The sequence below is a fragment of the Bombus flavifrons genome, chromosome 7, assembly GCF_040668555.2.
Source record: "Bombus flavifrons isolate JBK064 chromosome 7, iyBomFlav1_principal, whole genome shotgun sequence".
Lineage (NCBI taxonomy): Eukaryota > Metazoa > Arthropoda > Insecta > Hymenoptera > Apidae > Bombus > Bombus flavifrons.
Genome location: NC_138448.1, coordinates 14948979 through 14974303, shown reverse-complemented (window position 1 = coordinate 14974303; position 25325 = coordinate 14948979). Strand labels below are relative to the sequence as shown.

General features: G+C 40.5%; 1 protein-coding gene and 1 long non-coding RNA gene across 6 annotated transcripts in view; one reads left to right on the top strand and one right to left on the bottom strand.

Annotated features, from left to right (window-relative positions):
* The window catches only part of LOC138181945 (uncharacterized), a 111890-nt gene extending 98086 nt beyond the window's left edge, over positions 1–13804 (bottom strand). Inside the window, exons 1-2 of one of the 2 annotated variants that reach the window (XR_011173651.1) lie at positions 13326–13804; positions 12829–13000 (exon numbers count right to left, since the gene is read on the bottom strand). This is a non-coding gene — a long non-coding RNA (uncharacterized LOC138181945). The remainder of the gene's footprint in view (positions 1–12828; positions 13001–13325) is intronic. The other variant, XR_011173650.1, reaches the window with a different exon arrangement.
* Positions 13805–13959: 155 nt separating this feature from the next.
* Positions 13960–25325, top strand: part of mamo (zinc finger protein 628-like) — a 100798-nt gene continuing 89432 nt past the window's right edge. For 3 of the 4 annotated variants that reach the window (XM_069117346.1, XM_069117344.1, XM_069117348.1), the window contains exon 1: positions 13960–14054. The gene's annotated coding sequence lies outside the window, so the exon portion shown is untranslated. Of the gene's footprint in view, positions 14055–14093; positions 15789–25325 lie in introns of those variants that run through there. The other variant, XM_069117347.1, reaches the window with a different exon arrangement.

Here is a 25325-nt window from a genome sequence, read left to right as displayed (position 1 = left end):
TAGGAAATTATCCAATTGTACAAAGATATGTTAATCTATAAAAAACAAATTCGAGAAAGATTCGTCGTATAACAAAACTCTTTATTTCAATTCGGTTAGTTCGTATATAATAATTTTTAATATAAACATAAACGTTACTGTTTACAATGAAACACGAGAAGAAAACACAGAAAATACAGAAATATAAAAGTAACCAGTCGCACGACTCTAAATAAATCTCGTTCACAATATAAAGCTTCCTAACAAACGATAATGCACGACGATTCAGAATTTTTATCCCAGAGAAACAATATCTATTTCAACAAAATTCTTCCGCGCTTTTAACAATTTAGAAACTGTTTGTATCTTACAGTAATAAAATGGTAGAATACAGGGATGCAAACAAGCAGGTATTACGGGGTACGCGAATTTCACGGCGTTGGAACTTCTATTTTTTTCTCTCTCTCTCTCTCTCTCTCTCTCTCCCTTCTTTTTCACCCTTTTGCCTGTCTTGTTTACGTGTCTCTTTCATTCTCCGCCCTCCACACCGCCCTTCGCTCTTTTCCTTCGTTTTGTTCTAATGGCTAAAATTGCGCGCGAGACTCGCGGCGCTTACTATTTAACGGGGCGTTTAAAAAAGTAATGTGGAAATATAATGGGAAACAAAGGGAAGAAAGTTTCCGTGCTCGCGTCGGCAACTGCCGACAGCGCGCCGCGCACAGTTTTACTCCCCCGCTATTTGGTTTGGATGAAGAGCTACCTGTTTGTTTACGTTTCGCTTTCAGCCGTTTGTACTCTCTCTCGACGGTGCAGCAGCGTGCTGCACCGGATACCCGCGTGTGTGCATATCGCCCTCTCGGTCCCACCCACGTGCATGCACCCGCGCCGAGCGATAAGCAGCCACATGTGCATACGACCTCCGAAAGCGAATCCGATTCGCAGGCTTGCCACCACGCGGTCTCCTCTTCGATTCTTACTCAGATGCACTTTGATCGCGTTTAATATCAGCACCACAACCACCCACGCGTTCTTTTCTCCTTCTTCTTTCTCCTTTACTTGTTATCATCCGCATCGTTGTATTGTTCGGTGATTTTTGTATTTTTTGGAAATTTCACGAAGGAACTTAGATATTTTTCTTTAAATGTTTCTGTTATTCTCCGTGTACTCGCGTTGTTTTATAATTTTTCTTTTTCCCTCGGTTTTGAATTTTTGAAAACGTTAGAAATTGAAGAATCAAAATGTTTGGAAAAACGCCCTGCGCTTTTGTGGTATATACTTTTGGCATATTTTTGTAGAATGGAAAACGTAGAATACGGTAGAATTATTCTCAACAACAAATCACTATCTCGCGCGTGTATCTCGTAAGAATGAAATTATTACGAGCCATCGACGCAATCTCGCTTATGGTAGATCTAACAGATAATAATAAACGTAAATTACTTCGAGCGGGTACCGACGAATATTAAAAAAATACTGGCAGATTTTAGAAACTGCGTTGTTAAAAATGTTCAAATTTTCTTAATCCTTTGAAACCCGAAAAAGGACAATACACCATCCTGCAATGTATAAAGTACGTTCGAAAACATGCGTAAATAAAGCACAAGAAACGGTAAAAGTAAAAAGTAAACTGAAGCTGCGATAAAGTGTCAAAAAGCAATACGGATAAACAATTGTAACATGGAAACTACTCCTGTGGTCACGCAAAAAGCTTACTACGCTTCTATTAGCGAATTGTGTGGCGTTAAAGCTACCCTGGGACCACGCAAGGGTGGTTAGTTGCATAAGTGTGAAACGTTCGATGGGGGGAGAAAGAGATGCAACCGTAGGATGAAAAGTGGGGAAACCACTGGAGGTTAGAAGGGTTAGGGACGCCGATGGTGGTACGGCAAGGTGGCGGATGGGTTGACTCCGTTTATCACTAGGAGGCATACATTTTGCAGCATCGTGATATAGAACCCCGAGTCTCGACACCGCAGCACAGAACGTCGTTAAGGGACGTGAGTCTATCGACGACGACGACGACGACGACGACGACGACGATGTACCAGCATCGTCGCCATCCTCGAGATCTAACCACCACTCGAGGCAGATGTCGCTTGCGTTGTCTCGAAATATCGAGACCGTCGTTATCGGAACTAATCGACCGATATTTGTGGGTGGGCAGAACTCTAGAAGATACGGTGAAAGCCTGAACTTTAAGCTAAACCAGGAACTTCGTCTGTTTCGTGGTTGTCGTTTAATTGCCGTGACAGATTCCAACGTTCTTTCAACACCTTTTATTATTTAAGTATTTTCGATGCTATTTCAGAAAACTAAGACTAGACTGTTACGTTGAAATATATGTTTGCAGCATATTGAAACGAGATTCGTTCTAGATGATGATTAGAGAAGGGTAAAATTGGGATAAGAATATGTTGAAGTAGTTTTGTAAAGAAATCGAACGATTCGATGTTAATGACGTGATATTTTTTTAATTGATCGTTGGCAGGCGCATCAACTATTCTATATAATATACTATCAACTATATAAGTTGAAATAAGTCAGGTTTTTAAAGCGATTTAGGCAAATCACGTTTTGGGAAAGATCGGTTTGTTTTGTTTTTTATTGAAAGCAGATTAGAAGCAATCGCACGATCTAAATGTCACACGCAGACTAGTAAGAAAAAGGGGATACTATTAACAAAAGAACTTCGCTAAACGAGAGTCTATTATAACTTTAATAATCCTCCATAGTTTCTTCTAAATTACATTTGGAAGTCTGGGTAATTAACTCCATTTAAACATCTACCTCAGATTCCCCAATTAAAACAACTATACTCTCGAAACAATTACACCGTTCTGAACGAAACACGTAAAGCTGCGATTCGAACTATAATGCTTATTATTACGATGCATCGTTATACGCAAGCTTCTGATAATTCGATAAAAAAAGAAAAAGAAAGAAGAAAGAAGTACACAAAGGAAGGAGGAGACGATGCGAAATGATGTAGTTGTCGAGGCTCGTGTAAAGGGCAGCATTTCCACCGCTGACTTTCATAAATTTTTTCCAGCCGTGTCTTGGAAAAACAGATCCGAAGGTGGGCCTGAATCGTCGAGCCTGTGAGAGACTGACAAGAATTATTAGTGGGTGAAGGTAGCCAGTAGCTGAGCCGAGGATCAATACTAGGCAGACGTCCGTGCAGTGTGGTGGAGTGCACTTCTCCTACACAGCTCTAGGCTAGGCTAGAGCTAGGAAAGGCTGGGATGGAGGTTGGGTAAGGTTAGATCGTGAGATGTCTACGTAGACTCCGGTCCCCATAAACTAACTCGACTCGACGATGCAGCCACCACCATTGGGCTTCTACTTGGAAAAAAAGTATATTCTCTTCTCTTTTGTAGTCTTCGAGATACGTCCTCTTACGAGGATTACGTGTGTCGAAATTAATTTTAATGAACTATCAACGTCTTCATTTTTGTGAAAATATTATATGAAATCCGATCTGACGTATAGATATATAGGAACATTGAATTGGCAAAATAAAGTTGCTGTCAATGTATGATTCTTTCTTCGGTTGTCGCTTTCTTTAAGAAGCGTAGAATATCAAACGTTGTACGCGTTAACGTATACATTTCACAAATAATACAGCTAACAATCGTACAACGAACACTTGTAATATATACTGATACAATTAGTGACCTAACTTCTAATTTGCAAAATTGGGAAAGCTATTTGTGTAGCACTAGTCCACAATTCACTGTAACTTGGATATTCGCTAATCTTATTACCCATTTGTCAAATTATGCTAAAAACGTGCTTCTTTTAATATTTTTGTTGATCTGCACGAAGAAATACATACATCCATTAAACTGCAAATTTCTTCTATTTCTGCGTATATAACTTGAACCGTGGAATAAAAACGTCCAACCTTCTCTTCTCGATTTCCTTTTCAACGTGCAACTCTTCTTTCATCCTTTCCTCGTGCTACACAACTGGTAAGTACAAAGAAAATCGAACAGACTGATTAGCCGTTGGTACCTAACGAACCTAACAGACAGAAATTGAAAACTCGAAGCGAGAAAGAAATCACCTGCGCGCCTATGCGTCTTAATCCGTAACCATTACTCGCGCAGATTCAATTATTTTTAGACGCATGCGAAAGGAGACGTGACCTGATGCATCTTCCTGCGCGTGAATCCGCGCCGCGTGATCGCGAGACCGAAACTAACGCGTCGCTTTCCGTGCCACGGTTTTCCCCTTTTGTTCGCGTTCTTTTCCAATTAGCGAGCGTACGATTTTTTTTTAATTCGCGAGATGGGCCGCTGACAGGCCCGTGCAAACTTTAGAACGGCTCGAAAGCGCGGGCAAATTGGCCTTTCAACATTCGACAATGCGTTGCGGTGCGACTGGTCGCGCGCATTCAAACATTACGATTTAACTCGCAGCGTTACGTCGCCGATCGCGCCATGAAAATTTAACCATTCGGTGTGTCGTGAAACATCAACGCTGTACCAGGCCGAATCCAAGTCGATCGTGTTTGTAATTAATCGTTTGGACGAACGAAGACTATCCAAGATACGAAAGTACACAGATACGTGTTAGGAGTAGAGAAAATTCTGGGCTTTCGATTCTATGCTGTACCTTATTGAGTCGTTTCAGTGTCTATATATGTTTTATTAAATTTAGGTATCGTATTGCTGTCTAACGCCACGGTTTAATTTTAAAAATTACGAATTGCACAGGAATTGCGATATAATCGAAAAAGTAACTGTGAATACAACGGCTAATTAAATGTATATTTTATTTTTTTACAATTTATTATGAGAAAAAGACTGGAGAAGATCGTCAAGTATTATGGAGATTTCACATCTGCGCATTTAAAAAGTGGAAAATATGGATTTTCTGTATCTAATGGATAAGTAAGAATAAATATTATCGATATTGTTTGTTCTCAATTCATTCATTTGTCGAACTTTTACCATCTAAAAGCTCGAAATACGAAAGCTAGAAAAATTATCGAAATATCGGACCAGAATGGTTAGAAAATAGAAAGAAAATCATTGATATCCTTTGTATTTCTATATTTCAATATTGTTCTTATTTTAACGAATCAAGAAGATTGACAATGGTTTATGGTTATATTTAATATGGAATTGAAATAAGAAATCTTTCTTTATATTTTTCTCGAATTTGAGACATTTGTTAATTTTAGAAAAAACGCGTCGACTGAAAGTGTAGATAAGATTTGTGCACAGCTGCGTGCAAAGTACGAAACTAAAAGCAGAGAATCCTCTCCTACATCTGGTTTATGTACATATGTAAGTTGAAGAAAAAGAATCGCGGGAAAGAAACAAAGATTAAAAAGAAGTCGTTGGATCGTGGCTGGCGTATTTTACGATCTTGGCCGGATATATATGCATGCACAAGCGTACATACACGTATACTTAACCAGGAAGTAAAAATAATCTCGCGGAACGTAGTGCAAGAAGTTGTGAAAACTAGTTAAACCGCCCCAAGGTCGAGACCGTGAAACTCGTCCAATTCACGGTGCAATTCTGCGCACACATCCTTCGCTCGGATATGACAGGCTGCAAGATACAGTTCAGCTTATGCAATGCCTGCTCGTAACTATGTAAAGCTATCAAAATCTACGATTTCATCGACATCGTAAGTTTTTTTTTTTTTAACATTTTCCAATGCGTGATTGCGATTCACGGTCGTTATATTTTTTCCATCTACTCTTTTATTGTAACATCGTTTTTTTATCCTATGAATGTAGTTGAAATGATAATCGTATTTAAAACATATTCTATTCAGACTTTATAATTATTATGTAGACGCTAGATATGTACAAAGCGTTTAAATGATTTTTCGAAATAATTACGTAACACACTTAACTCAAACTTTAAGATATCTAACAGCGTTCTTTGAATTATTTTTGACCGAACTCTTTTTTTTTTTTTTTGCTATTTTCAGATTGAGACATAAAAAATTGTAAAACTGTAGCAACATGTACTTAATTTCCCTACCATGTCAAATCGAAAGCAAACGATGCAATCGGTGAACCACGAATCTGCAATCGATAGGCAGTAAAAAACCGCGATATGGTTGGAAACGTGGTATTGCTCGCCAGTGGACTGGCTGAGCGTATAACAGCTGCTATAATAAACGATATACACATACTGACACACGAGGTAACGGAGAAAGGAAGGTAAATCAGAAATCATCTCGTAAGCGGGGCAGACAACGTCGTTGGGTTTTCGCGGACACGCGAGGGTGCGCGTCAAATGGTAGGAGGGTACGAGCGGCTGCGTAGTCGGACGCACCCACACACGGGCGCGAATACTGATGATCATTCACGCCACTGACCTACTCTGTGCGGCGCGCTTAGCCCTCCAACGTGAGTGGGAAAGAAAGGGTGACCGGTGGGAGGAAGACAGCCACAAAATGACAAGAGGGTGAAACGAGAGGGTGAAACGAGTAGGTAAAGACGAGAGGGGAAAGAGTGAAGGAAAAGGAGGGACTAAGGGACGAAGAAAGTCGCATGGACGAGCGTGAAGAGGGAAAAAAAGGGCGGAGGGGAAGGGTGGTAGAAAAATATCCGAAGGGAGAGAAATGGTGGACTCGGTGAGAAAAAGTGGAGAAGGAAGAAAGAAAGAAAGAAAGAAAGGGAAGAAGACGAGAAGGGTGGAGGAGGAGAAACCACCAGAGTGAGAAAGAGAGAGAGAGGGAGAGAGAGAGAGAGACAGACAGACAGAGTCTGTGTCTGGTCGACAGGTCTGGGCCTGCGTAACGACGCGTGCACGTCGGTGCAAGTACGACGATAGAGGGTTGAGAGTTGCAGCGAGTAGAAGGGTGTATCGGCGGGGTGAGAAGTGGTGGATGGAGTGGGGTTAGGTGGAGGCGAGTTGCAGGGGTGCAAGTCGACTGGTAGGTGAAGGGGCAAACGAAGGGGGAGGGCCAGGAATAGGGACGAGGGGTGGAAAGCGACCGAGGGGGGGCAGGGAACACGGAAGGCTACGATTGATCCGTGGTCGCCCTCCGTCCTCCCTATCCTCTTTCTCCCTTCTACCCTTTCATCCTACGCTGGCCCTCTTTGTCTCGTCGTCCGTCCCTCTTTCTCCCTAGCGTCACGACCTCACGAATTCATTGTGCACTTTTGCTCGTCCTTTTTCTCTCGGCAGCCATTAGCTGTCCGTTCGGCTCGCCTCTTATTAGCATAGTTGCAAATTCTATGCCACGACGCCCGGTGGTCTCCCCTTAACGCTTGATTGGAACCCCGACGCTTTGTGACGTGACAGGTACACACGTCCCTTCGAAACTAACACCGGTACCGCTTCGAAAGTATAAGCCTTTACCGCGCGTCGTTGGAAAAAGGAAATTTGGTCTTTTCACCGCCTAGGAAAACCAAGGTGACGATCGTTCGCCGCTCCACCATCGATATTTCAGAATTTACATAGCCTTGAAACCGCACGTACATACGTGACCACACGTAGGTGGCGGAATTCTTTTTAATCGATTCGAACAATGCAGAAAGATACCGCTGAACATGCCTATCGTTTATCTAAGAAAAGACCAAGCCCAATTAGAACGGCCGGGGTTTAACTTCTGGAATTCAATCGAGACAATTGGTTGTGGTTACCACACATTGTTCTGTTACATTGTTAATTTTAATGGGACTGATAGTTGTGTATTGGGGTAGTCAGGTTGGAAGATTTAATGGGTGCAGACTTGCAACACAGATGCTTGATTCGTACGAGTTTCAGTGATCGGTTTCTGAAACGCAATTCCTCCACTAGCGATCCCTAGTTCGCACAACTTTACTTCACAAACGATATAAATTACATTCGAATGGAATATACGTCATTTTACATATTCAAAATTATTAGTAAAATAAAAATTGATTGGTAATCGTCTAATTACTATAAGTCATTCTTTTTTTCTATTCAATTAAAACGTCTATAAAAATTGAAAATATGGTCACAGTGTTACCAGAAATAGAATTTTAAACAAATTTTCTTCAATGAGATTTTTCGAAAGATTTATATAAATTGGGTCAACGTGTTTTGCCACGTATTACGATTCTATGAAATTAACGAATAGATATAATGCTATTTAAAATTTCCAAAGGCGCTTCTAATAAAATGTGTGCTTATTAAAATAGCAGCATAATTGAGAATCGTAAGCGACAATTTAAAGCGACGATACGTAAAAAAGGAGGAAAAACAAAAAAAAAATATTTCATTTAATATCGTAACCCTTCGCAGCTTTAACAGTCCATGCATCTTTGAAATCGTCTGGGAAATTAGTATTCCGTTCGGTATCCCTGATTGATGACATTGCGTTTATCGAGCGGCGTGCAGCAATGCACACAGATTATTCATCATATTAAAAAGCGTTTTCACAGGTCGCGCATTCATTCGAGTGTTACATTCCAATAAATGGAACTTAACAATCAGCCGTAGAAATTGGTACGCGCATGCTGCATGACGTATGCAGACGAGGCCAGCAACCACCGTAAACAGAATTATACAATACCGAACGTGCTACCATTAATTAGAGTAACTTTGTTGGCACGTGAGCGTGTGCGAGCGTGTTACGCGGCCGCGCTTTTATATTAATAGCGTGCGAAATGTTTTGACACCTCGACGCCGACTGCGGATTTTTAATTGAGACGTATCGCGGATCGCGTTTGTCGCCAGACGATTATAAACAATTTGGTCAACGATATAGTTCAATAAACGAGCATATCACATTCTTCGAACGACAATTTAACTCGTCGATATATCTCGTTTTAAGAAAACTTTTCATGAATTATAATCGATAACATTAAAATAGGAATTATAATTAATATTATTAAAAGTTGGCGTGATAAATGGTCGAGAGAATAACCAGAACAATATCGTATTTAAATTTTAGTCGTTCGAGAAGACGGAAGATCAGATTTCAATTTTTCACAGGTTCTCGGAGAATTCATGATAATAAGTGGTGAGACACCATCGATATCAGACATAGATCACGCGATACAGGCTGGCCTGGTTCTTGCGATAGAATATTAATTGAATGGACCAATAAACGGGTCTAGCATAAAAATGAGTTATCGATTTAGAGGATAGCAGGGAAAACACGCCGACATTTCTTACGTTGTTTCAAAGGGAGCAATCAGATGATTAAACGATTACTCTAGTAAGTGTGTTTTATACGTTAAAAATTAGTCGAATAATATAGAAACGTTCGAACTTGCGAACATTCCAACGTTTGACATTTTAAAATACCATCCACATTGTTTACTCGAGACTAGACCGTAAGATTGAATTTATGAAAAAAAAAAAAAAGAAATCGTCCGTCATGTGTTATCGCTAGATGAAAAATTTCCCAGCACAATGACAACCGACTGACCGATGCAAATGTCACGAGGTGCTTATTACACAATCTCAAAATGAGCATTTTTAATAGGTCATCTAAGGTCTCAGATTAATCGCCTTTTCTTTCTTTTTATCCACGTAGTAATAAAGTGATTGTGTTCGCTGTATTTGAAAGTTGTTTATTTGATTCCTCAAGAAAAAGAAACGAACACGTGCGGGTAGATACGTGAACAGATACCTGCTTAATGAGTATGTAACAGGAATAGGCGTGCACATTTTGACCCAAGGATGCTTTCATGAGATTACAGTTAACGCTTGTTTCTGCACTATTTCACGACGCCAAGCTCTAACGATCACAATCACCACACAGTGTTGCAATTTCATTAATCAACGTTTCACAGATTTCATCGAATCACGGTATAACATAGAACTCTTTAGATCTTTCAAATATTATCAGCAACGATGCTGGAAAAATACGCTGTTGCGGTATCAATACACACGTGCAGAGAATTGTACTTTATCGGCATGATACGAGCAAAACGTTCATTAAAAACATTGCAAATAGGTTATCAACGTGCATCCTTACGATCGTTCTAGTAACCATTGTTTTTTCACAATAGCAATTTACAAGATCTAGCTAGCGAATAGCTGACCTATTGAACGAATTACAGAAATAAATTTCCATATACGCAATTTAGTGTCTTATAAACGCTTTAATACAGCAGACGTAAACGAAACTCTAAGGAAAACTAGCATTTATAATACAATACATCTTTTACTATAATAATATTATAGTAAATATCTGGACATCTGGCGTAATTCGATGAGAAGATTGAGATTTTTATTGCATTTTTAACGTTATGATTAATTCTTTGCCTTTGGCTGTAATTGAGGTGCAAGAAATGTAATACTAGCGTAAATCCAGAAGTCCGTCCAAGTGCGAAAGGAGGGGACAAAGGACAACGAATAAAAATTGCATCACTCGATCTTTGTATTTGTATGTAATGAACAGCTGACACTTCACAAAACCGACATAAACTTTTAGATTATGACGAAACGCAATCTTCTATTATTTTCAGATTCTTCTTTTATTTATATTAATTCATATATTAACTATTGTTTTCATCGATGTACTAATTATATATGGTCGCCTGACACGAGATCCGAGACCGATAGTTATGTACAGTCTATATATTTGCAATAATTTGGAAGTATAGAAATACTTATGGACGTTAGTGTACGAAAGAATTTCAAGCTTGACAAAAAGATCAAACGATAAATATCGATGCACAGAGCGAATTAAAAGCAACGAAATCCGCGCAGCGGTGTCGCGTTATTGATAGAATTTCGCGAGAGAGAACTCGACAATATCCGGAGACGTGGAAAGCGCGCGAACACCATGACGCACCGTGAAAATTCAAACGACGAAACGTCCTTCCGGACGAGCGAAACGTTTTTCTATCGTTGGTACACGGGCGGCTGGTGTGTTGTGTTCGAGGCCCGTGTGAAAACCGACTTTTGTGCAGGTTCGCTGGTATCCGCGGACAATGAAACGTACTGTAGGCGGCAGGCAGGCGTTACGACGGCAAATCCGATTCACGCACTATCGACGCGTTACCTAATAGCGTATTACGTGGATGCAGATACACAAGCGACGTCACGTGCTCGACGAGGCACCTGCGCTCACGCAAAGCAAAAATAAAGGTGCGCGAGACGAAGTGTAGCAATTGCCACGGGCTGGCACACCAGCCGTCTCTCTCTCTCTCTCTCTCTCTCTCTCTCCCCCACCCTCTCTCTCTCTCTTTCTCTTTCTATCTATCTATCTATCTATCTATCTATCTATCTATCTATCTACCTATCTATCCATCTATCTATCTTTCTCTCTGTCTCTCTCTTTCTGTGTTGAGTTCCGTTCACGCAACGCGCAATGCGTTACCTAAGAAAGCGTAGACGCGCAATTTCAACCGATCATCCCGTCAGCTCTACCTTCGCCGCCCTCTGATGCGGTCGATCTATGAAAAACAACGTGCACGTGGACGCGCATGCAACACCGGATCGATCTGCAAACAACGGCAGACAATAATCGCGTTTATCACGCGGGAAAATACCCGGTGAGTACCGCGCGACGAGGGTCACCGTAAAAACCAACAGCCATAATGAAGTATCAAGCCAGCTGGTTAGATGTTCTCTCTCTTCCCCCCCCCCCTTTTTCTACCTTTTTCGGTGCAATTTCTCCAAGTGCACCGCCACCGCGTCGTTTCATCCTGTTACAGCGATACTAGACGCGCGTCGCTTTCCTGGACTAACGTCGTCGACGTGGCACGATTGTGTTTCCTCGCGACCAGGAAAAACCGCGGATAATGGAAACTATAGGAGTGCGGATGTTTAACGCGCGATTTAATTATTGTTTGCGAAGGTTTTATAACGAAAGAAATTTTGATTGACAACTTTTGGAATTAATAAATGATATCTATTCGATTACCATCAATTTTTAGAAATATTAAATACTTAATCGAAATTGTTAGCACTTTTATCTGTAATATTCAATATCTTTATTTTCATACTTTATTATTTGTTTCATTTGTAGAGTAATGATTTCTGAATTATATTTCGAATGTCGGTATCGGACATTTTTTACATGCTACAGAACACCTACGTAACGCGCGATTCTACGTCCCAGCGTGTAACGATGAAGATCGATAAAGGAAAAACTCGGTTGATTTGACGGAAATCGCAACAAAGTAATTCCATTCACACAGAGTTCTTCGCGTTGGCGTATCAAATGTGCTTCGCTATAGCACGCTCATAACTCATGTTCGTGCAACGTGTACACAAGAAGAAAGATTTGAAAAAGCCAAAGTATGCATAACTAGTTCCGAGTCTACACAATGCATAATTTATTAATCGTTGCGAGGATGCTATACAAACTTAAAAAGTGTCGCGACTACAGTTATCTCGAGCATTCCTTTCTATGTTTAACGCTATGCAAGGAAACGTCGAAAATAAAAGAATTGCATCGTGATCGATCGAGAAACACCATTAAAAGAATGGCTGGGGGGGATTACGTGCGTTAACGTGCCACCGCATGGCCTTCTTTCATCGGATGAAGAAACTATTGACATTGAGGCAATTCAATTTGCACGATGGATTTGCGTTTAAACCGAGACGGCACGACTCGCCGTAAATTCCGGTTCTTACGGCGGCGATCACGAGCTATCAGCCTAGGAATAATTTATCGGCGACGATCGCATTAAAGTAGCTACAATGAAATTATTCCCCGCGGCGGTGTGCTTGTGTGCAGGTCCACGTGTGCGTATATAGACGCGTGATCTCGCGAGCTGGCTCGCTAGCAAACACGCGCGCGCGCGCGCCCTCTCGAGCACGCACGCGGCTGCCGCGAGCTTTACGGATGTAGTCGACAGTCGGACGCAATTAGTATTACCTAAGAATCTATATAGCCAGACGTATCGTAACAACTATATATTGCACGAAAAGTATACGTACTTACCTGCGCGCGTGGAGTCCGCACATCGATATAGCAACGACATTCCGCGCCACCTGGCCGAACGCGTGTTTACTTTTTCTAATTCGAAGTCGCACGTGTCGCGCGTTCGAGGTCCCCTTCGTATTCCGATATGATTCTCGTGGTATTGAGCTCCTTCCGATCCTTTCTCCGATACCTGTACAAAAGATTGTTTCTTTTTCTTACTTTCTTTCTCTCTCCCACTCTCTCTCTCTCTCTCTCTCTCTCTCTCCCTCTCCCTTTCTTAAGAAAAAGGGTTTAAGAAAGGTTAGGAAAAATACGTGGACTTTTATTCGATACGAATATGGAAAAATGAGAATCGATTTTAGAGAGGGAGACAACGTTTCACGATAGCCTTTGAAAGCCCGCGAAACTATCGAGCTTAACGCGAAAAGAAAAATCTGCATATAAATTTTAGGAAAGCATCTTCGACTCGATGTTGCGTAGGCGATGTAACAAAGGGAAGAGGAAGGGGAAAATACCTGTGACAAATCGGGGCAGAATTGCACGCGAATATCTGTTCCGTCTGTGCATCTCTTTATCTTTCTCTTTCTATCTTCCTCTCTCTTGTATGCACGCACACGCGCTGTCTCGCGCTATCTTACTCCTATACTGTCTCTGTCGCGCACGTAAATTCGAGCTACGCCAGTCCAAACCGTGCGAAATTTCTAATTTCGAGGTCAGACGTGCGGCAAAGTACGTCCGAAATAATTACCTTCCGTGCTGCGTAAGACGTCAATGCGTTTGATATTCTTACACGATCTCCCCTCCCACCCTTAACACGACGAACAAGAGTTTTTTTGGTCCAACGACGCCTATGGCTCTACGAATCGCGAGATCTGCGAGGGAAACGTGCGCCGTCTCTGTATGTGTGGCTGTGCGCGTGAGCGTTTCACACCTGACTACTACGCTAGTCAAGCGAGCGACCGAAACAACATTAGATATTTATTAAATAATGATATCGGCGTGAAACTTTTGCGTAAATTAGTTATATAACCGAATAGGATTTATCGTGGGCGAATTATGCTCGTGGGCGGTGCCGAATCGATTTATTTTGTCGGTAAAGTCTGCGCGGCGAACACGGTAGGTTAGTTGACCGCGGGGCCGAGCGAGCGCTGAGCTGACAGTAGGCCGGCGACGTCACAGTGGGCCGGTTGAGCCTTCCTTCGTTCGATTCAGGCAGGCTCTCTATTCATTTTACATGTAGCAAGGTAAATATTTCTATGCGAGTGTCCATTCGAATTCGTGGCTCCAAGTGCGTGCAATTGTCGGCAGCGATCTGTGATTACACGTTTCTCGTTATTTATTTCCTTTTTTTCAATTTTTTTTTTTACGACGAAACACTTTTGCCGGGGTGTGAAAAAGAAGTTTTTTTTCCTCGTACGTGCCCGTTCCTGTTACATTTCACGACATTGACTGCTACTGCTACTGTTGTTGTTGTTGTCGCCGCTGCTGTTTGCTGTCACGAGCGATACCCGTGGAAAAAGCAGATAGATAGATAGAGAGGGAGAGAGAGAGAGAGAGAGAGAAAGAAAAAGAGCACCGTATCAGCTACGATTTTCTTCGATTCCATCGTCCGATACGCGAAAAAGAAAAAGAATACAAACACACGGCAGGACACGGAACACGCACTTTGCACCCGTTCATAGATCTCTCGTGCACGATCATTGGATTTCCCATCGAGAGAACGTCTCTGTCGCCCGAACAGCGCGCCCGAGACACGTGAAATCCCACGGTTGACAGTTACCCGTGGCGCGGACGCCAGTGGATCGTGAATCGTTTCTCGCAACGCATCGTAACCACGTTCGACGTTGATCGACCTTGTGCTGTTTAACTTTTGCCAAACAAATTTTTCAAAGCATTCGCGAACCGTCTATGATTCGCCAATTTCTTCGATTACTTCGACACAATCGTTGTTTGTCACTGTCATGCTACGAATCAAAGTGTTCACCACGCACGAGATCGCGAACGCATCGTACACGTTGATTAACACTCGTGAATCATTTCGAACGATCCGGAAACCGACTCCAAAAACGTTTTTGGCACGAGCGATAGGTTGGCCAGGAAAAATTCGTTACGCCGCGCATCGATACACGAAGACACGTGACAAGTGAATAGTGAAGTACGATAATCGATTACAGCGACAGTGTGCGATTCTAGGGATATCTCGACGATCTGTCGCAGATCTGAAAAAGTAACGCGTATCCGCGATCGCGTAACGCGCCGCGAATCAATCGGAAAAGCATATCGGCGCGGTAACGGCGCGCTCAAACGCGGAGAAAAGTAAACAAAAGTTAAACGCACTCGTGAAAGCAACGTCGGTCGATCGTGTCACCGATTAAAAGCAGCATTGACGTAGAGGAAGATTCCCGTGGAATTTCGTGGCCGGGACGCGGTTCGATGCAAAGTGTCGAAGATCGTCAAGTGACGGATCGAGAGGAGTGCGTCGGCAACACACATTATGAGACAGCGTACATGAGTAACTTGGTGAAAAACGCATCGACGACGCATCTCTTGAAATGACAACCGGAGAGACGTCAAAAGTGATAGCTTTCGAAAAGTTGGCTGGAACAGTACGTAATAAGCTCCCTAACCTAGCAAGCTTTCTTACCTAACCTATACTCGACGGTGCGGCTTGGCCGCTGACAAGCGTGCGACAAGTGAGTTTTGCGTTCGATTGCGAACGAAACGTCGTGTATAAAAACCAGTCACGAACGACATGCTGGATCGGATCGAATCGAACGAGGAAAAGAACGCGAGGCAGCCCGTGGTTCGTTCGAAACGCGTCTCGATTGGTGTTGAAGCGAAAACGTGAGGCAAAGAGTGCGTGTTCCGTGAGCCGCCAACGGCGGGACGAAAATATCACACGTGCGTCGGGAGAGTAAGCCGAGATTTTTGGAAGACGACGCCAGTCAAGTGGGCGATCGGTGAGCACTGCTTTTCGGGTGAGCGACCAAATAACAAATTAAAAAAATCTCTCTGAATACCAGAGAAGGAAAAGAATCTTCGTAGGGTATCAGGTAGATGATTCTCCTCCAAACCGCGAGAATCGGACGGTTAGTCTCGCGTGTCACGCTGTCACACAAGTTTCTCTGCATCCTCGAGTCGCTTCTCTCGGACACGTCTGTTTATTGACAGCTCGAAATTCCTGTGACTCGTGCTCGCCCACGATCGGTTCAATTTTAACCGACACGCGAGACCAGTCGTCCGCTAATGATAAAGTCGATCAACATCTACTGTTAGGTTCGAAAGCTCATACGTATACATATACACCTACGATTTCTCGTTCGTCGGGAGATCACGTTCTGTCGTTCCGTTTCTACAAGATTATGGTAACAGTGACGAAATGCGATTTCCTCGACGTTGCGGAAAGCACCGCGAATCTTGAATCGGTAAATGATAGTCTAGTTTCTGTGAGAGAAAGAGAGAAAAGGTATTTGAGGGCGAGAGCGTGGGTGAACCTCTTTCAGTCGTACGGCCCTGCATGCTAAACAGCATAGACGTTTGACGTTTCGTGAAGGTCGCGTGCTGTAGCACTTTCCTTCTCGCACCGTCGACCGTGTCTGTATCTATCTCTCTCGCATGCACACCGTCTCTATCGCGTACTCTTTCTCTCTCCCTCTATCTGTCTCGCTGCAACCTTAACCGTCTCTGTTCTACCACGTCTTTTCCGTCGTCGTTTCTCCGTTGCCCGCGTCTATTGCGTCCATCCGTCTCGTTCTACGCACATACACGCATACGTTATATACCTACCGTTGGACGTTTAACGATCGTTACGCGTTGAAATTGTCGCGGCTCATTGCTTTCCGGGAAGTTCCGCGAATTTTCCACGAAGTTGCCGCGTCCCGTGGCTGCCGCACGCGCGTTCCGCGTCCCCACGCGGATTTTCACGTTATCGACGCGTACGTGACATTGAAGATCTTCAGAGGAAATCGTTGGCAGCGCGGTTTATACAGGGTGACGCCAATAAAAATATCGTTTCTTAACAAAATCCGGACGGTTTGGATTTCTTCATCGTTGCGAGAAGTTTTCTGTTTTGTTTTCCTTCCTTTCTTTTCTTTTTTATCTTTTTTAATATTGATTACTAGTATCAGATTGTTTGGGAAAATTGTAGTTAATTCGAAAATTAAGAAAAATTTAGGTAGAATCAGACATTTTATTATCTGCAACCTTACGAGTATCTTGTTGAAGAATATTTCATCTTTCTTGGTAATAAATTATTTAACATAGTTTTTCTAGTCTTCTAGATATACATAAGTCCTGTTTAGAGTATTTGCAGTTTTTTTCGAACGTCCAATTGTTATGACCAATTTGTTACGAGCCCCTCGATTCTGTTTTACGTAGATATTTAACGTTTATTACATTTTAAGTAGCATTTAACACGCTCCTATTGTATCTAACTTCATGAAGAATTATTTTATTACGTAAATCTAATTATCATGTAGAATTAAAAAACATTCGGTATTCCTTTTATCGTGTTAAATGAAGGAAATATGACAAGTTCATTTTTGTTGATTTTCTAAGTTTTATCACTCTGTGACCGCAAAAAAATTATTTCAACATGAAGTTTTTGGAAAAAAAATGGTCTGATAGATTCAAAGATATGCCATTTATAAACGATGGCAGTTTACATATCGTATTAGTAATATTAGATCACATTAACATTCTTAACATATAAAAAATGTTCAAGAGGACGAATGACAAAAACACGTATTTCATTCTAAAGTCAAATGAGAAGATAATTTTAACGTGGAATTAGTTGACAAAATATTGAATATAAACATTATTGTTTTATAGAAGGTTCATCATTTTCTTCGCTCGAGATTTCCAAATGAAATATTCTACATTTATGACAAAAATAACTCAGTTTGCGGGCTAGAATTAGCTTTTCATTGATTACACGTTTCAACAAAAGAAATCGATGGTAACGTTCGATCGATGTTAATGTTCGATTATGACGATACGTTTAGAAAGCACTTTCGTTCGTTTCGAAAACCGCGTTCGCGATTGTTGCAGCGGCTTGGGAAACGCGTGCGAAGTTAGAGCCCACACTCTCCGTGAATTCACTTTCTACGCGGCCGAATAAATCAGGAAAATCTGTTACGATATACGAGGCGTTGCTACAGATGTAGTATCACATATTGCCCTTTTTACGTTGACACGCTGTGTTACATATTATGCGAAACAGTATTTGTCGAGTTGAGAAATTCGACGTCGAGAAAGTTATATACGTTTCGTACTGGTCGTCGCGGGATCGAGGAAACTTGTCTCTCGGAACCGCACGAGTTGCGTGATCGATCTTAGTTTTCACGAGAAAAAGGAATTAATGTAGAATTGACGTGTTTTCAGCTATTAGGATACTAGAAAATTTACGTTTTAGGCAATTTTTATTAGATAATGACTGAGGAAGATGTTCGAACACTTGTAGACATATTTTATAAATACGTGTTATACGAAACACTGAAATTTCATTATCATTCTTACTAATAGATTCAAGTGTACTGATCATGTTAGTATCTAAAGTTTCAGACAAATCTTATCTATTTGATTAAATGTAAAAGAAATTAATTAATTTTAAAAGAAAATTAAAGTCATGTTTTCTTCGACGAATAATTCTCATATTTCTTATTGTCGTGTTCTTTACTGTCAAATGAATTCGATGCACTGTCGTGCATGTGTGCGTTTATGTCATCCGCCAACAAGGAATAAATTTATATAACTAGATCATCTTTTTCTTTGAGAATATTAATACTAATGAAATTTAGAAATTTAGAAATAATGGAGTCGATCGGTTTACCTTCCAAGCAGTTCATACGATATTGAAAACGTAAAAATCTATCGCACTTGCGCAATAACGTGATTTTATTTTAACCTGAAATATACAAATTCTCAAAGGAAATTATATCGTTACAAAGTTATCGTTATACAGAACAAAATTTTGCTTCTTTGAATGAAAGTGCAAAAACTATAACACCTTAGGATTCCAGTGATTATAACGTTGCAAAATTTGAACGGTTCAAAAGTTGTCCAACGCTTAAACACAGATATTTCATACCGTACGAAATAGCAAATATATTTTCGCTACGTTTCACACCCCAAAAGACTTATCGAAACATTACAGAGTTGATGAAACCGTATTTTACATCTCTTAGCTTTGAATCTCGAAATCATACCTTTCTATAGCACGGTGAATCTTTATTTAGCCGCTGATACTCGCTGTTAAATATACATTTTCATATCTCGCAACGTAATTGCTGACTCTTACGAACATTTTACATTCCGTTCGATTCGAAAGCGAACTAAACAAAACCGCCTGTCTAACAGTACTCGTGCACCGAATGTAACAATGTATGTATAACGAACGTGTATGATCTTATCAGAATTCAGAGCACGATAATTACAGTTGTTGCATCGCTGTCTAATTTTGGTTTTTCTTAATCGAGCATCGCATTCCATCCGCGCCGCTTCAAAAGAAGAGCAGAAAGAAAAAACCACAAATTAAATTCCTTTCGCCGCGAGAACTCGAAGAAAAGTACGTACACACTCGATGAAAAGTGCGAAACTTCTTCTACAGTACGAAATTGGCCGCGATTATGAGAAAGTTCTCGAGATTTTTACTGGGAAAAATCAGAAAGAAAGAGGATAACAGAGTCGGCCACGGTTTATCGAACGATAACGCGGTTTTTCGCATCATATACAATGCTTATACATTATTACTGCCGATACTAGTTACATGTTTTGTCCGTCACTTCGAAATATCCGAGAAAATTGTATTTTCGCTATTTTCTTTCTATCGTCTCAGTCTTTTCTTGTCTAATTTAAAATATTTATTTGTCATCTCGTCGAGCCGGAGTTTCATACCCTATAGGATAATTATTATACGCGTGTACACAGGCAGATAATTTAGGCACGTATTATTAACGCTGCTGGGACTTTCAAATTTTGATATTTCAATTTTGCTCACGCTTTAGCGTCCAAAGGAGATTTTTAATATTCGAAGAAAATATATAACATAAAATCGAAGCGGAAATTCATGCATATCGGTAACGATTTTTTCGTATATTACATAAACTTGAGATACTTTTTAGCGTTAGAAAGATACAATCGGTAAACGATTGAAAGAACGTTCGTGTTAACGTAACAATTAAGTAACGATTAAATATCCCAGGTATGTGTTTTAATATAGAAAACACTTGGGATTGTTTTTAATTCATAGTTTTAAATATGTAAATTAAAGAGAAAAATAGCGAGATAATAGAAGTGAAAGGTAGAAAAATTCGTCGAGAAATTGAAGAATTTTCTTACTTGCCACGGTAACATACTGCTACAATAAAATGTTATATCTGCGTTTAAATTTGGAACTATCTAACTTGGTAGATGATAGATACATAGAAGATTATAATCTAGCAAAGTCATCTGAAAAGCACTTAGAAATTTATACGTACAAACCAATTAGACTGTTGTTAGATCTCTAAGAAACACGTATACTTAACTTTACTTAAAAGATAAATAAGGGCGAACTTTAAATATTTTAACGTACATTGAAAAATGGCGAAAAATGCTAGATAGCATATTTTAACTAAGCAGGTCAGAATAGATTCAGACAGAAGCGTGTCAGAGAATCAGCTGTTGGCACGTCCGATGGTCGGTGTAAATCATGCGTTTTAGAGAGGCGCGCGTCGCTTGAAGAATACGAACGGCAACACGTTTTGTGGAAACACAAAAATAGCATCAGCTGGTCCGTTACGAAAAATAGCGTGCTGTTTTGTACATTTTTTGGACTGATTAATACGCGAAGACATTCCTTGGCCGACCATTCGGGTCATTAACCACTGGCAAATAAAAAAAAACTGACCGGAGGCATAGTTTTGTGACGATTTTTTCGTGGTATACTTGTCTAGTACTCTGATTTCTTGGCATCTGACTAGCGATGATAAGATTCGTTTGTAGTCACGCGCATACTGTCAGTTTATAATACATTTTTATATATGAAATGCAGTGTTAATTTAATACGATAGTTTGATAAATCAAATAGGAATAAATAACAAAAGTAGTATGTCATAGTTCTAATTTCAATTTTAGTTAAGTATGGCCATACGTTTATTCGTTTTCCTAAAACTATAAAGAACACTGTTAACATAAAATACGAAATGTTTCGCAAACAAAAACAGTACAATATTCCATACAAATGGGACACGCTCCTGTTTTATCATCAAAACTGAACCAAACATTTGTTACACTTGCTGTGTACAAAACTCTATCGATCATATCCTAATCACCTGTTCCAAATACAAACCACGACCCATCAAATTCGTTCAACGTGTTACCAAAAGGAGACTACGGCAAGAAAGTTCTAGACTTTCTGAGAGATATTGGTTTTATTTCAAAACCAGCATTCTGCCTGTGATCACTAATAACTGATGTGTCTTTAAACATACAATGAAAAAGACAAACGGCAGAAATTATGTCGGTTTGCGGAAAATTCGAACAAACGAAAGAAGACACGTCATAGGACATTGTTTACGTTTGGATGAAAAAATGGCGAGCAGCGACATCGATGTTACGATTAAATTCCTACGAAATATTTTTAAACATTTGCGTTCAATAGAGATCTTGGATAACGCAAAATCGGACTGTCCCGCGGTATTCGTGGATCAGCGTGAGAACGTAGCGAGAAATTTGCATAAACCGCATACCATTCGCGATCTAGTCTCATTTCCAACTGTACGAAATTATCATCGAATAACGACAGAGAAAAAAAGGAAGAACTAAAGGTACAGAGAGGTTTTGATAAAAGAAAAAGACATATCGCTGTTTCAAGAGACGGTCGTTCTCACGATTTACCGGGAAGCACACGCGAATCGATGTATACTATCGTTTAAAAATATCCGGATATTTGCTTATTCCTGACAACATGTGTTTCAATTATAAAATTACGAATAAATCGAGTTGAAATGATTTTATTCTTTTCAATTAACGTGGCTACGCGTGATGGAATATCGTGGTAGAATATCGCGATAGAACATAGAGGCCTAAACACAAACATAGGCCCACAGTGACTCGCAAAAGTATTTGAACACTTGCAAAAAAGTATTTGAACAATACTTACGATCGGTAGTGTACGTGCATTTACTCACATTCTTACCGCGGGTTATCGATTTATAATCATAATCGGAGCAGATAAGAGGCAGCCGCTTGCGGAGATATCGTTCATTTAAAACGCTGTTCGCAAATGAACGACGTTTCAGCGACAGTGTAAAACATCGTATCGTCCTGTCTCGATAGATATTTAGATACTTCGATGCGAACGACAGATTGTACGCGACACTTCGCAACGATCGCGTTCGCGCGCTTTTCATCAGCCGTCGCGCGTGATCGTTCCTACGCGATCGTTCGAAATTATCGTGCCGCCGCGTGGATGTTTCTTGCAAATTACGATGAACAGAATTTTTTCCACCTTGGTAATATTGCTTGATAACTCGTGTGCTAAATTCTGCGCGATCTTTTTTATTTGCAGAGAAAAATTGCAGTTCGACTTAGATTTAGAATGTTAACGTTATGACGACCGACGACGCTACGGTAACGTCATGAGAATGTTAGCTATTTGTGTGCAACACTTATTTATTTATTACATCTATTAGTTATGCATCTACTAATAACTACTTTTCAAACGTTCCAGTCATTCATCATTTTTTCAAAAAGAATTCATTCAGAATTCTAATGAAATGCTTGAAAATGGTTTTCTCTAGGAAAGTGACCATTTCCTTCTTCGTCGAGGAAGATTGTATAAATCTTCAAGTAAAAATATTGTATTTTTACATACAATTCATAATTTCATTGATGACTGTTCTCATTCTTGTTCGAAATTCTTCTTTTCTGTTAGCTTTTAGAGGACTGATTCGAAGTTTGATTTTTAAGCATTCAGAGGTTCAGAATGTTAATAAAACAACGAGAAGTATTGCATTTTATGTGTTCAAGTATCATCTATGATTTCATTAATCTCTGTTTTCATTCTTGTGAGGAATGTAGTCTCCGTAACATTTAGAATGTTATGTTAAGCGCAGGAAGAAAGAATTCCGTGATCTTAATGGAATGCTTAATTAGAAATGCCTTTTATGAAAAATCGACTGTTTACTTCTTTGCAAGGGAAAATATCGTATTTTATTTAGCCAGGAAACACTTATAATATCGGAAAATATCGGTCTTAGTAGCGGAATTTTATTTCTATATGCAGTTAACAGCTCGTCGATTACTATCACGAAAACAAAAATTGTCCTATTAGTCGCAATTAATAAAGTCACTTAGTAACTAAAATTAATTAGTAACTTTTTCCCACAGATTAAGCAGAAATTCCGCTCTAAGAGGTTTATATTTTGTATTTTATCTGTACTACTACTCTTCATCGGTAAATCGGAAAATACTTTCTTACTACGCAACCCAAAACATCGATCCCCCCCCCCGCCACTCCCGCACAAAACTACGGACAATACAGTTAAAAGCTCGTCGTTTAACACTAGGGAAATGCAACGACAACAAACTGAACGGTGACCGGCATTCGGTTAACGCGTCCCATCGAGTACAGGCGCGCGTATCGAAATCGCGAAACAAATGGAGCCGACGGAACGCAAAAAGAATAGAGCGCGCGGTAACGGATAGGCCGTCGACGCTCGGTGGTTGTCGTCGTTTCGTGGGCGCCCGCGGGGGTGGAGACGCGCGTGGCGTAGGAGGCAGAGGCGGAGGGAAGAGCCGAAATCAAGTTTCACGTGGAAACGGTTTGATTGGCGGCGTTCCGCGAATGATTTTCGATCTGCAACGCGAGGCGGTTGTCTACCCCGGTCACATCGATACGCGATCATTTTTTTGAAACGGGACCGAGACAGGCACAGAGGCACAGCCTGCGTGGGAGATAGAGACGTAATGATTGCAATATTCCGTTAGTAATTGCTCCAGTCGGCCGCACTGTTGAAACGTCATTCGCGCGACCCGTAGATTTGTTTTTCCCCTCCCGGTTTTCCGGTCTCCGTCGCTGTTCGGGCTGAAATGTCATTCGCGGACCGCAGCGTTCGTCCCCTCGTGTGTATTCTCTCTCTCTCTCTCTCTCTCTCCCTGTCTGTTACTCCTACTCTCTCTCTTTCTCTTTCTCTTCCTCTTCCTCTTTCTCGTTGTATACCTCTGTGCCCCCGAAACACGCCGCGTTCTCGATGCCATTCATCGTTGTCGAAATCGATACGTGCCATTAAATGCTGGTAATACGTTTAAAACGCGCGAAACGCACGGCAAGGCGGCCGTTTAATTAGATCCGACAAACTTTTTTTCGCTGTTCCGCAACCCCGGATTAATTGTCACCCCTGTCTCGATAGTTTCTACCCATCTGATGTCTAGTCAATATCGATTTCTTTTTTTTTTTTTTTAATATTGTACGCGTGTTCCGACGTTTGTTATGGATGAAAGTTTAAATTCTGAAAGAGATTACATTGGTTTAAGTTTTATGGTATTGACATTTGTTCGAGCCTGCGACGAGTTAGTTGTTGGTGTACGGTTTATTTGCTGGATCGGAGAAATCCTTGTTAAGGCGAGTCGTAAAGTTGGAGTAAAAGGTGTACGCGATTGTGAAATTCGAACGTATATTTAGGTTTATGATATTCATAGAGGAGCAATGTATCGTTATACATAGTTAATACTCTGATATACATAGATAACTGATGGATGGTTCGGCTGATAACATTATCGATGCACCGAATTTATTGTAATATCGAAAAACATGTTTATTGCAATGAGAAATACAAAAACGTTGGGGATGCATATAAATCGTAGGAATATAAAAATTATCCAAAACGTAGCGTTCGTGATAATATTTCGAGGATGTTGAAAAGATCTCCGTTTAGATTCTGTTTTTTTAGTTACGTTCGCAAAAATACAAACTTACATACACATCCATAGTCTACTATTGATTTTTCAATTTTTGGCATAATAACAAGGCAAACTAGAAATTAATACTATATTTTCAGTTAATATGCAGGCGGTAATTTTAATTATAACATCGTGCGAAAGTGGTGACGCGATGAACGCGTATCGTATATGCCACATGACGGTCTTCCGTTAGGATAAAGCCATTTCTGTTACAACGCTTCTCTTGACTAACTTTTTCTCTTTGTTCCATTTTCAAGCTCATCGAGTTTTTCTTTGAATCGAGGAACAATGCAAGCAACAGTTCTTACAGGAACAAAACAGAGGAGATGAAATCGTTCTGCAGGCAGAAATCTTGTTTACGAAGGAACGCAGTAATCAAAGCAATTGTACGCGTACAATATCTTATAAGTTATCGTAAATTGCGTGAAATTTCTGATAAAATTTCAAATTCCGTCAACACGGCCGGTACACGTGTTGATTCTCGTAACGTTGGTCTTGTTAGGTCGTTGGCAATGCGATAATCGATTTATGGTTCTTCATTGAATTGTGAAATGTTATGCAGAAAGAAGGAA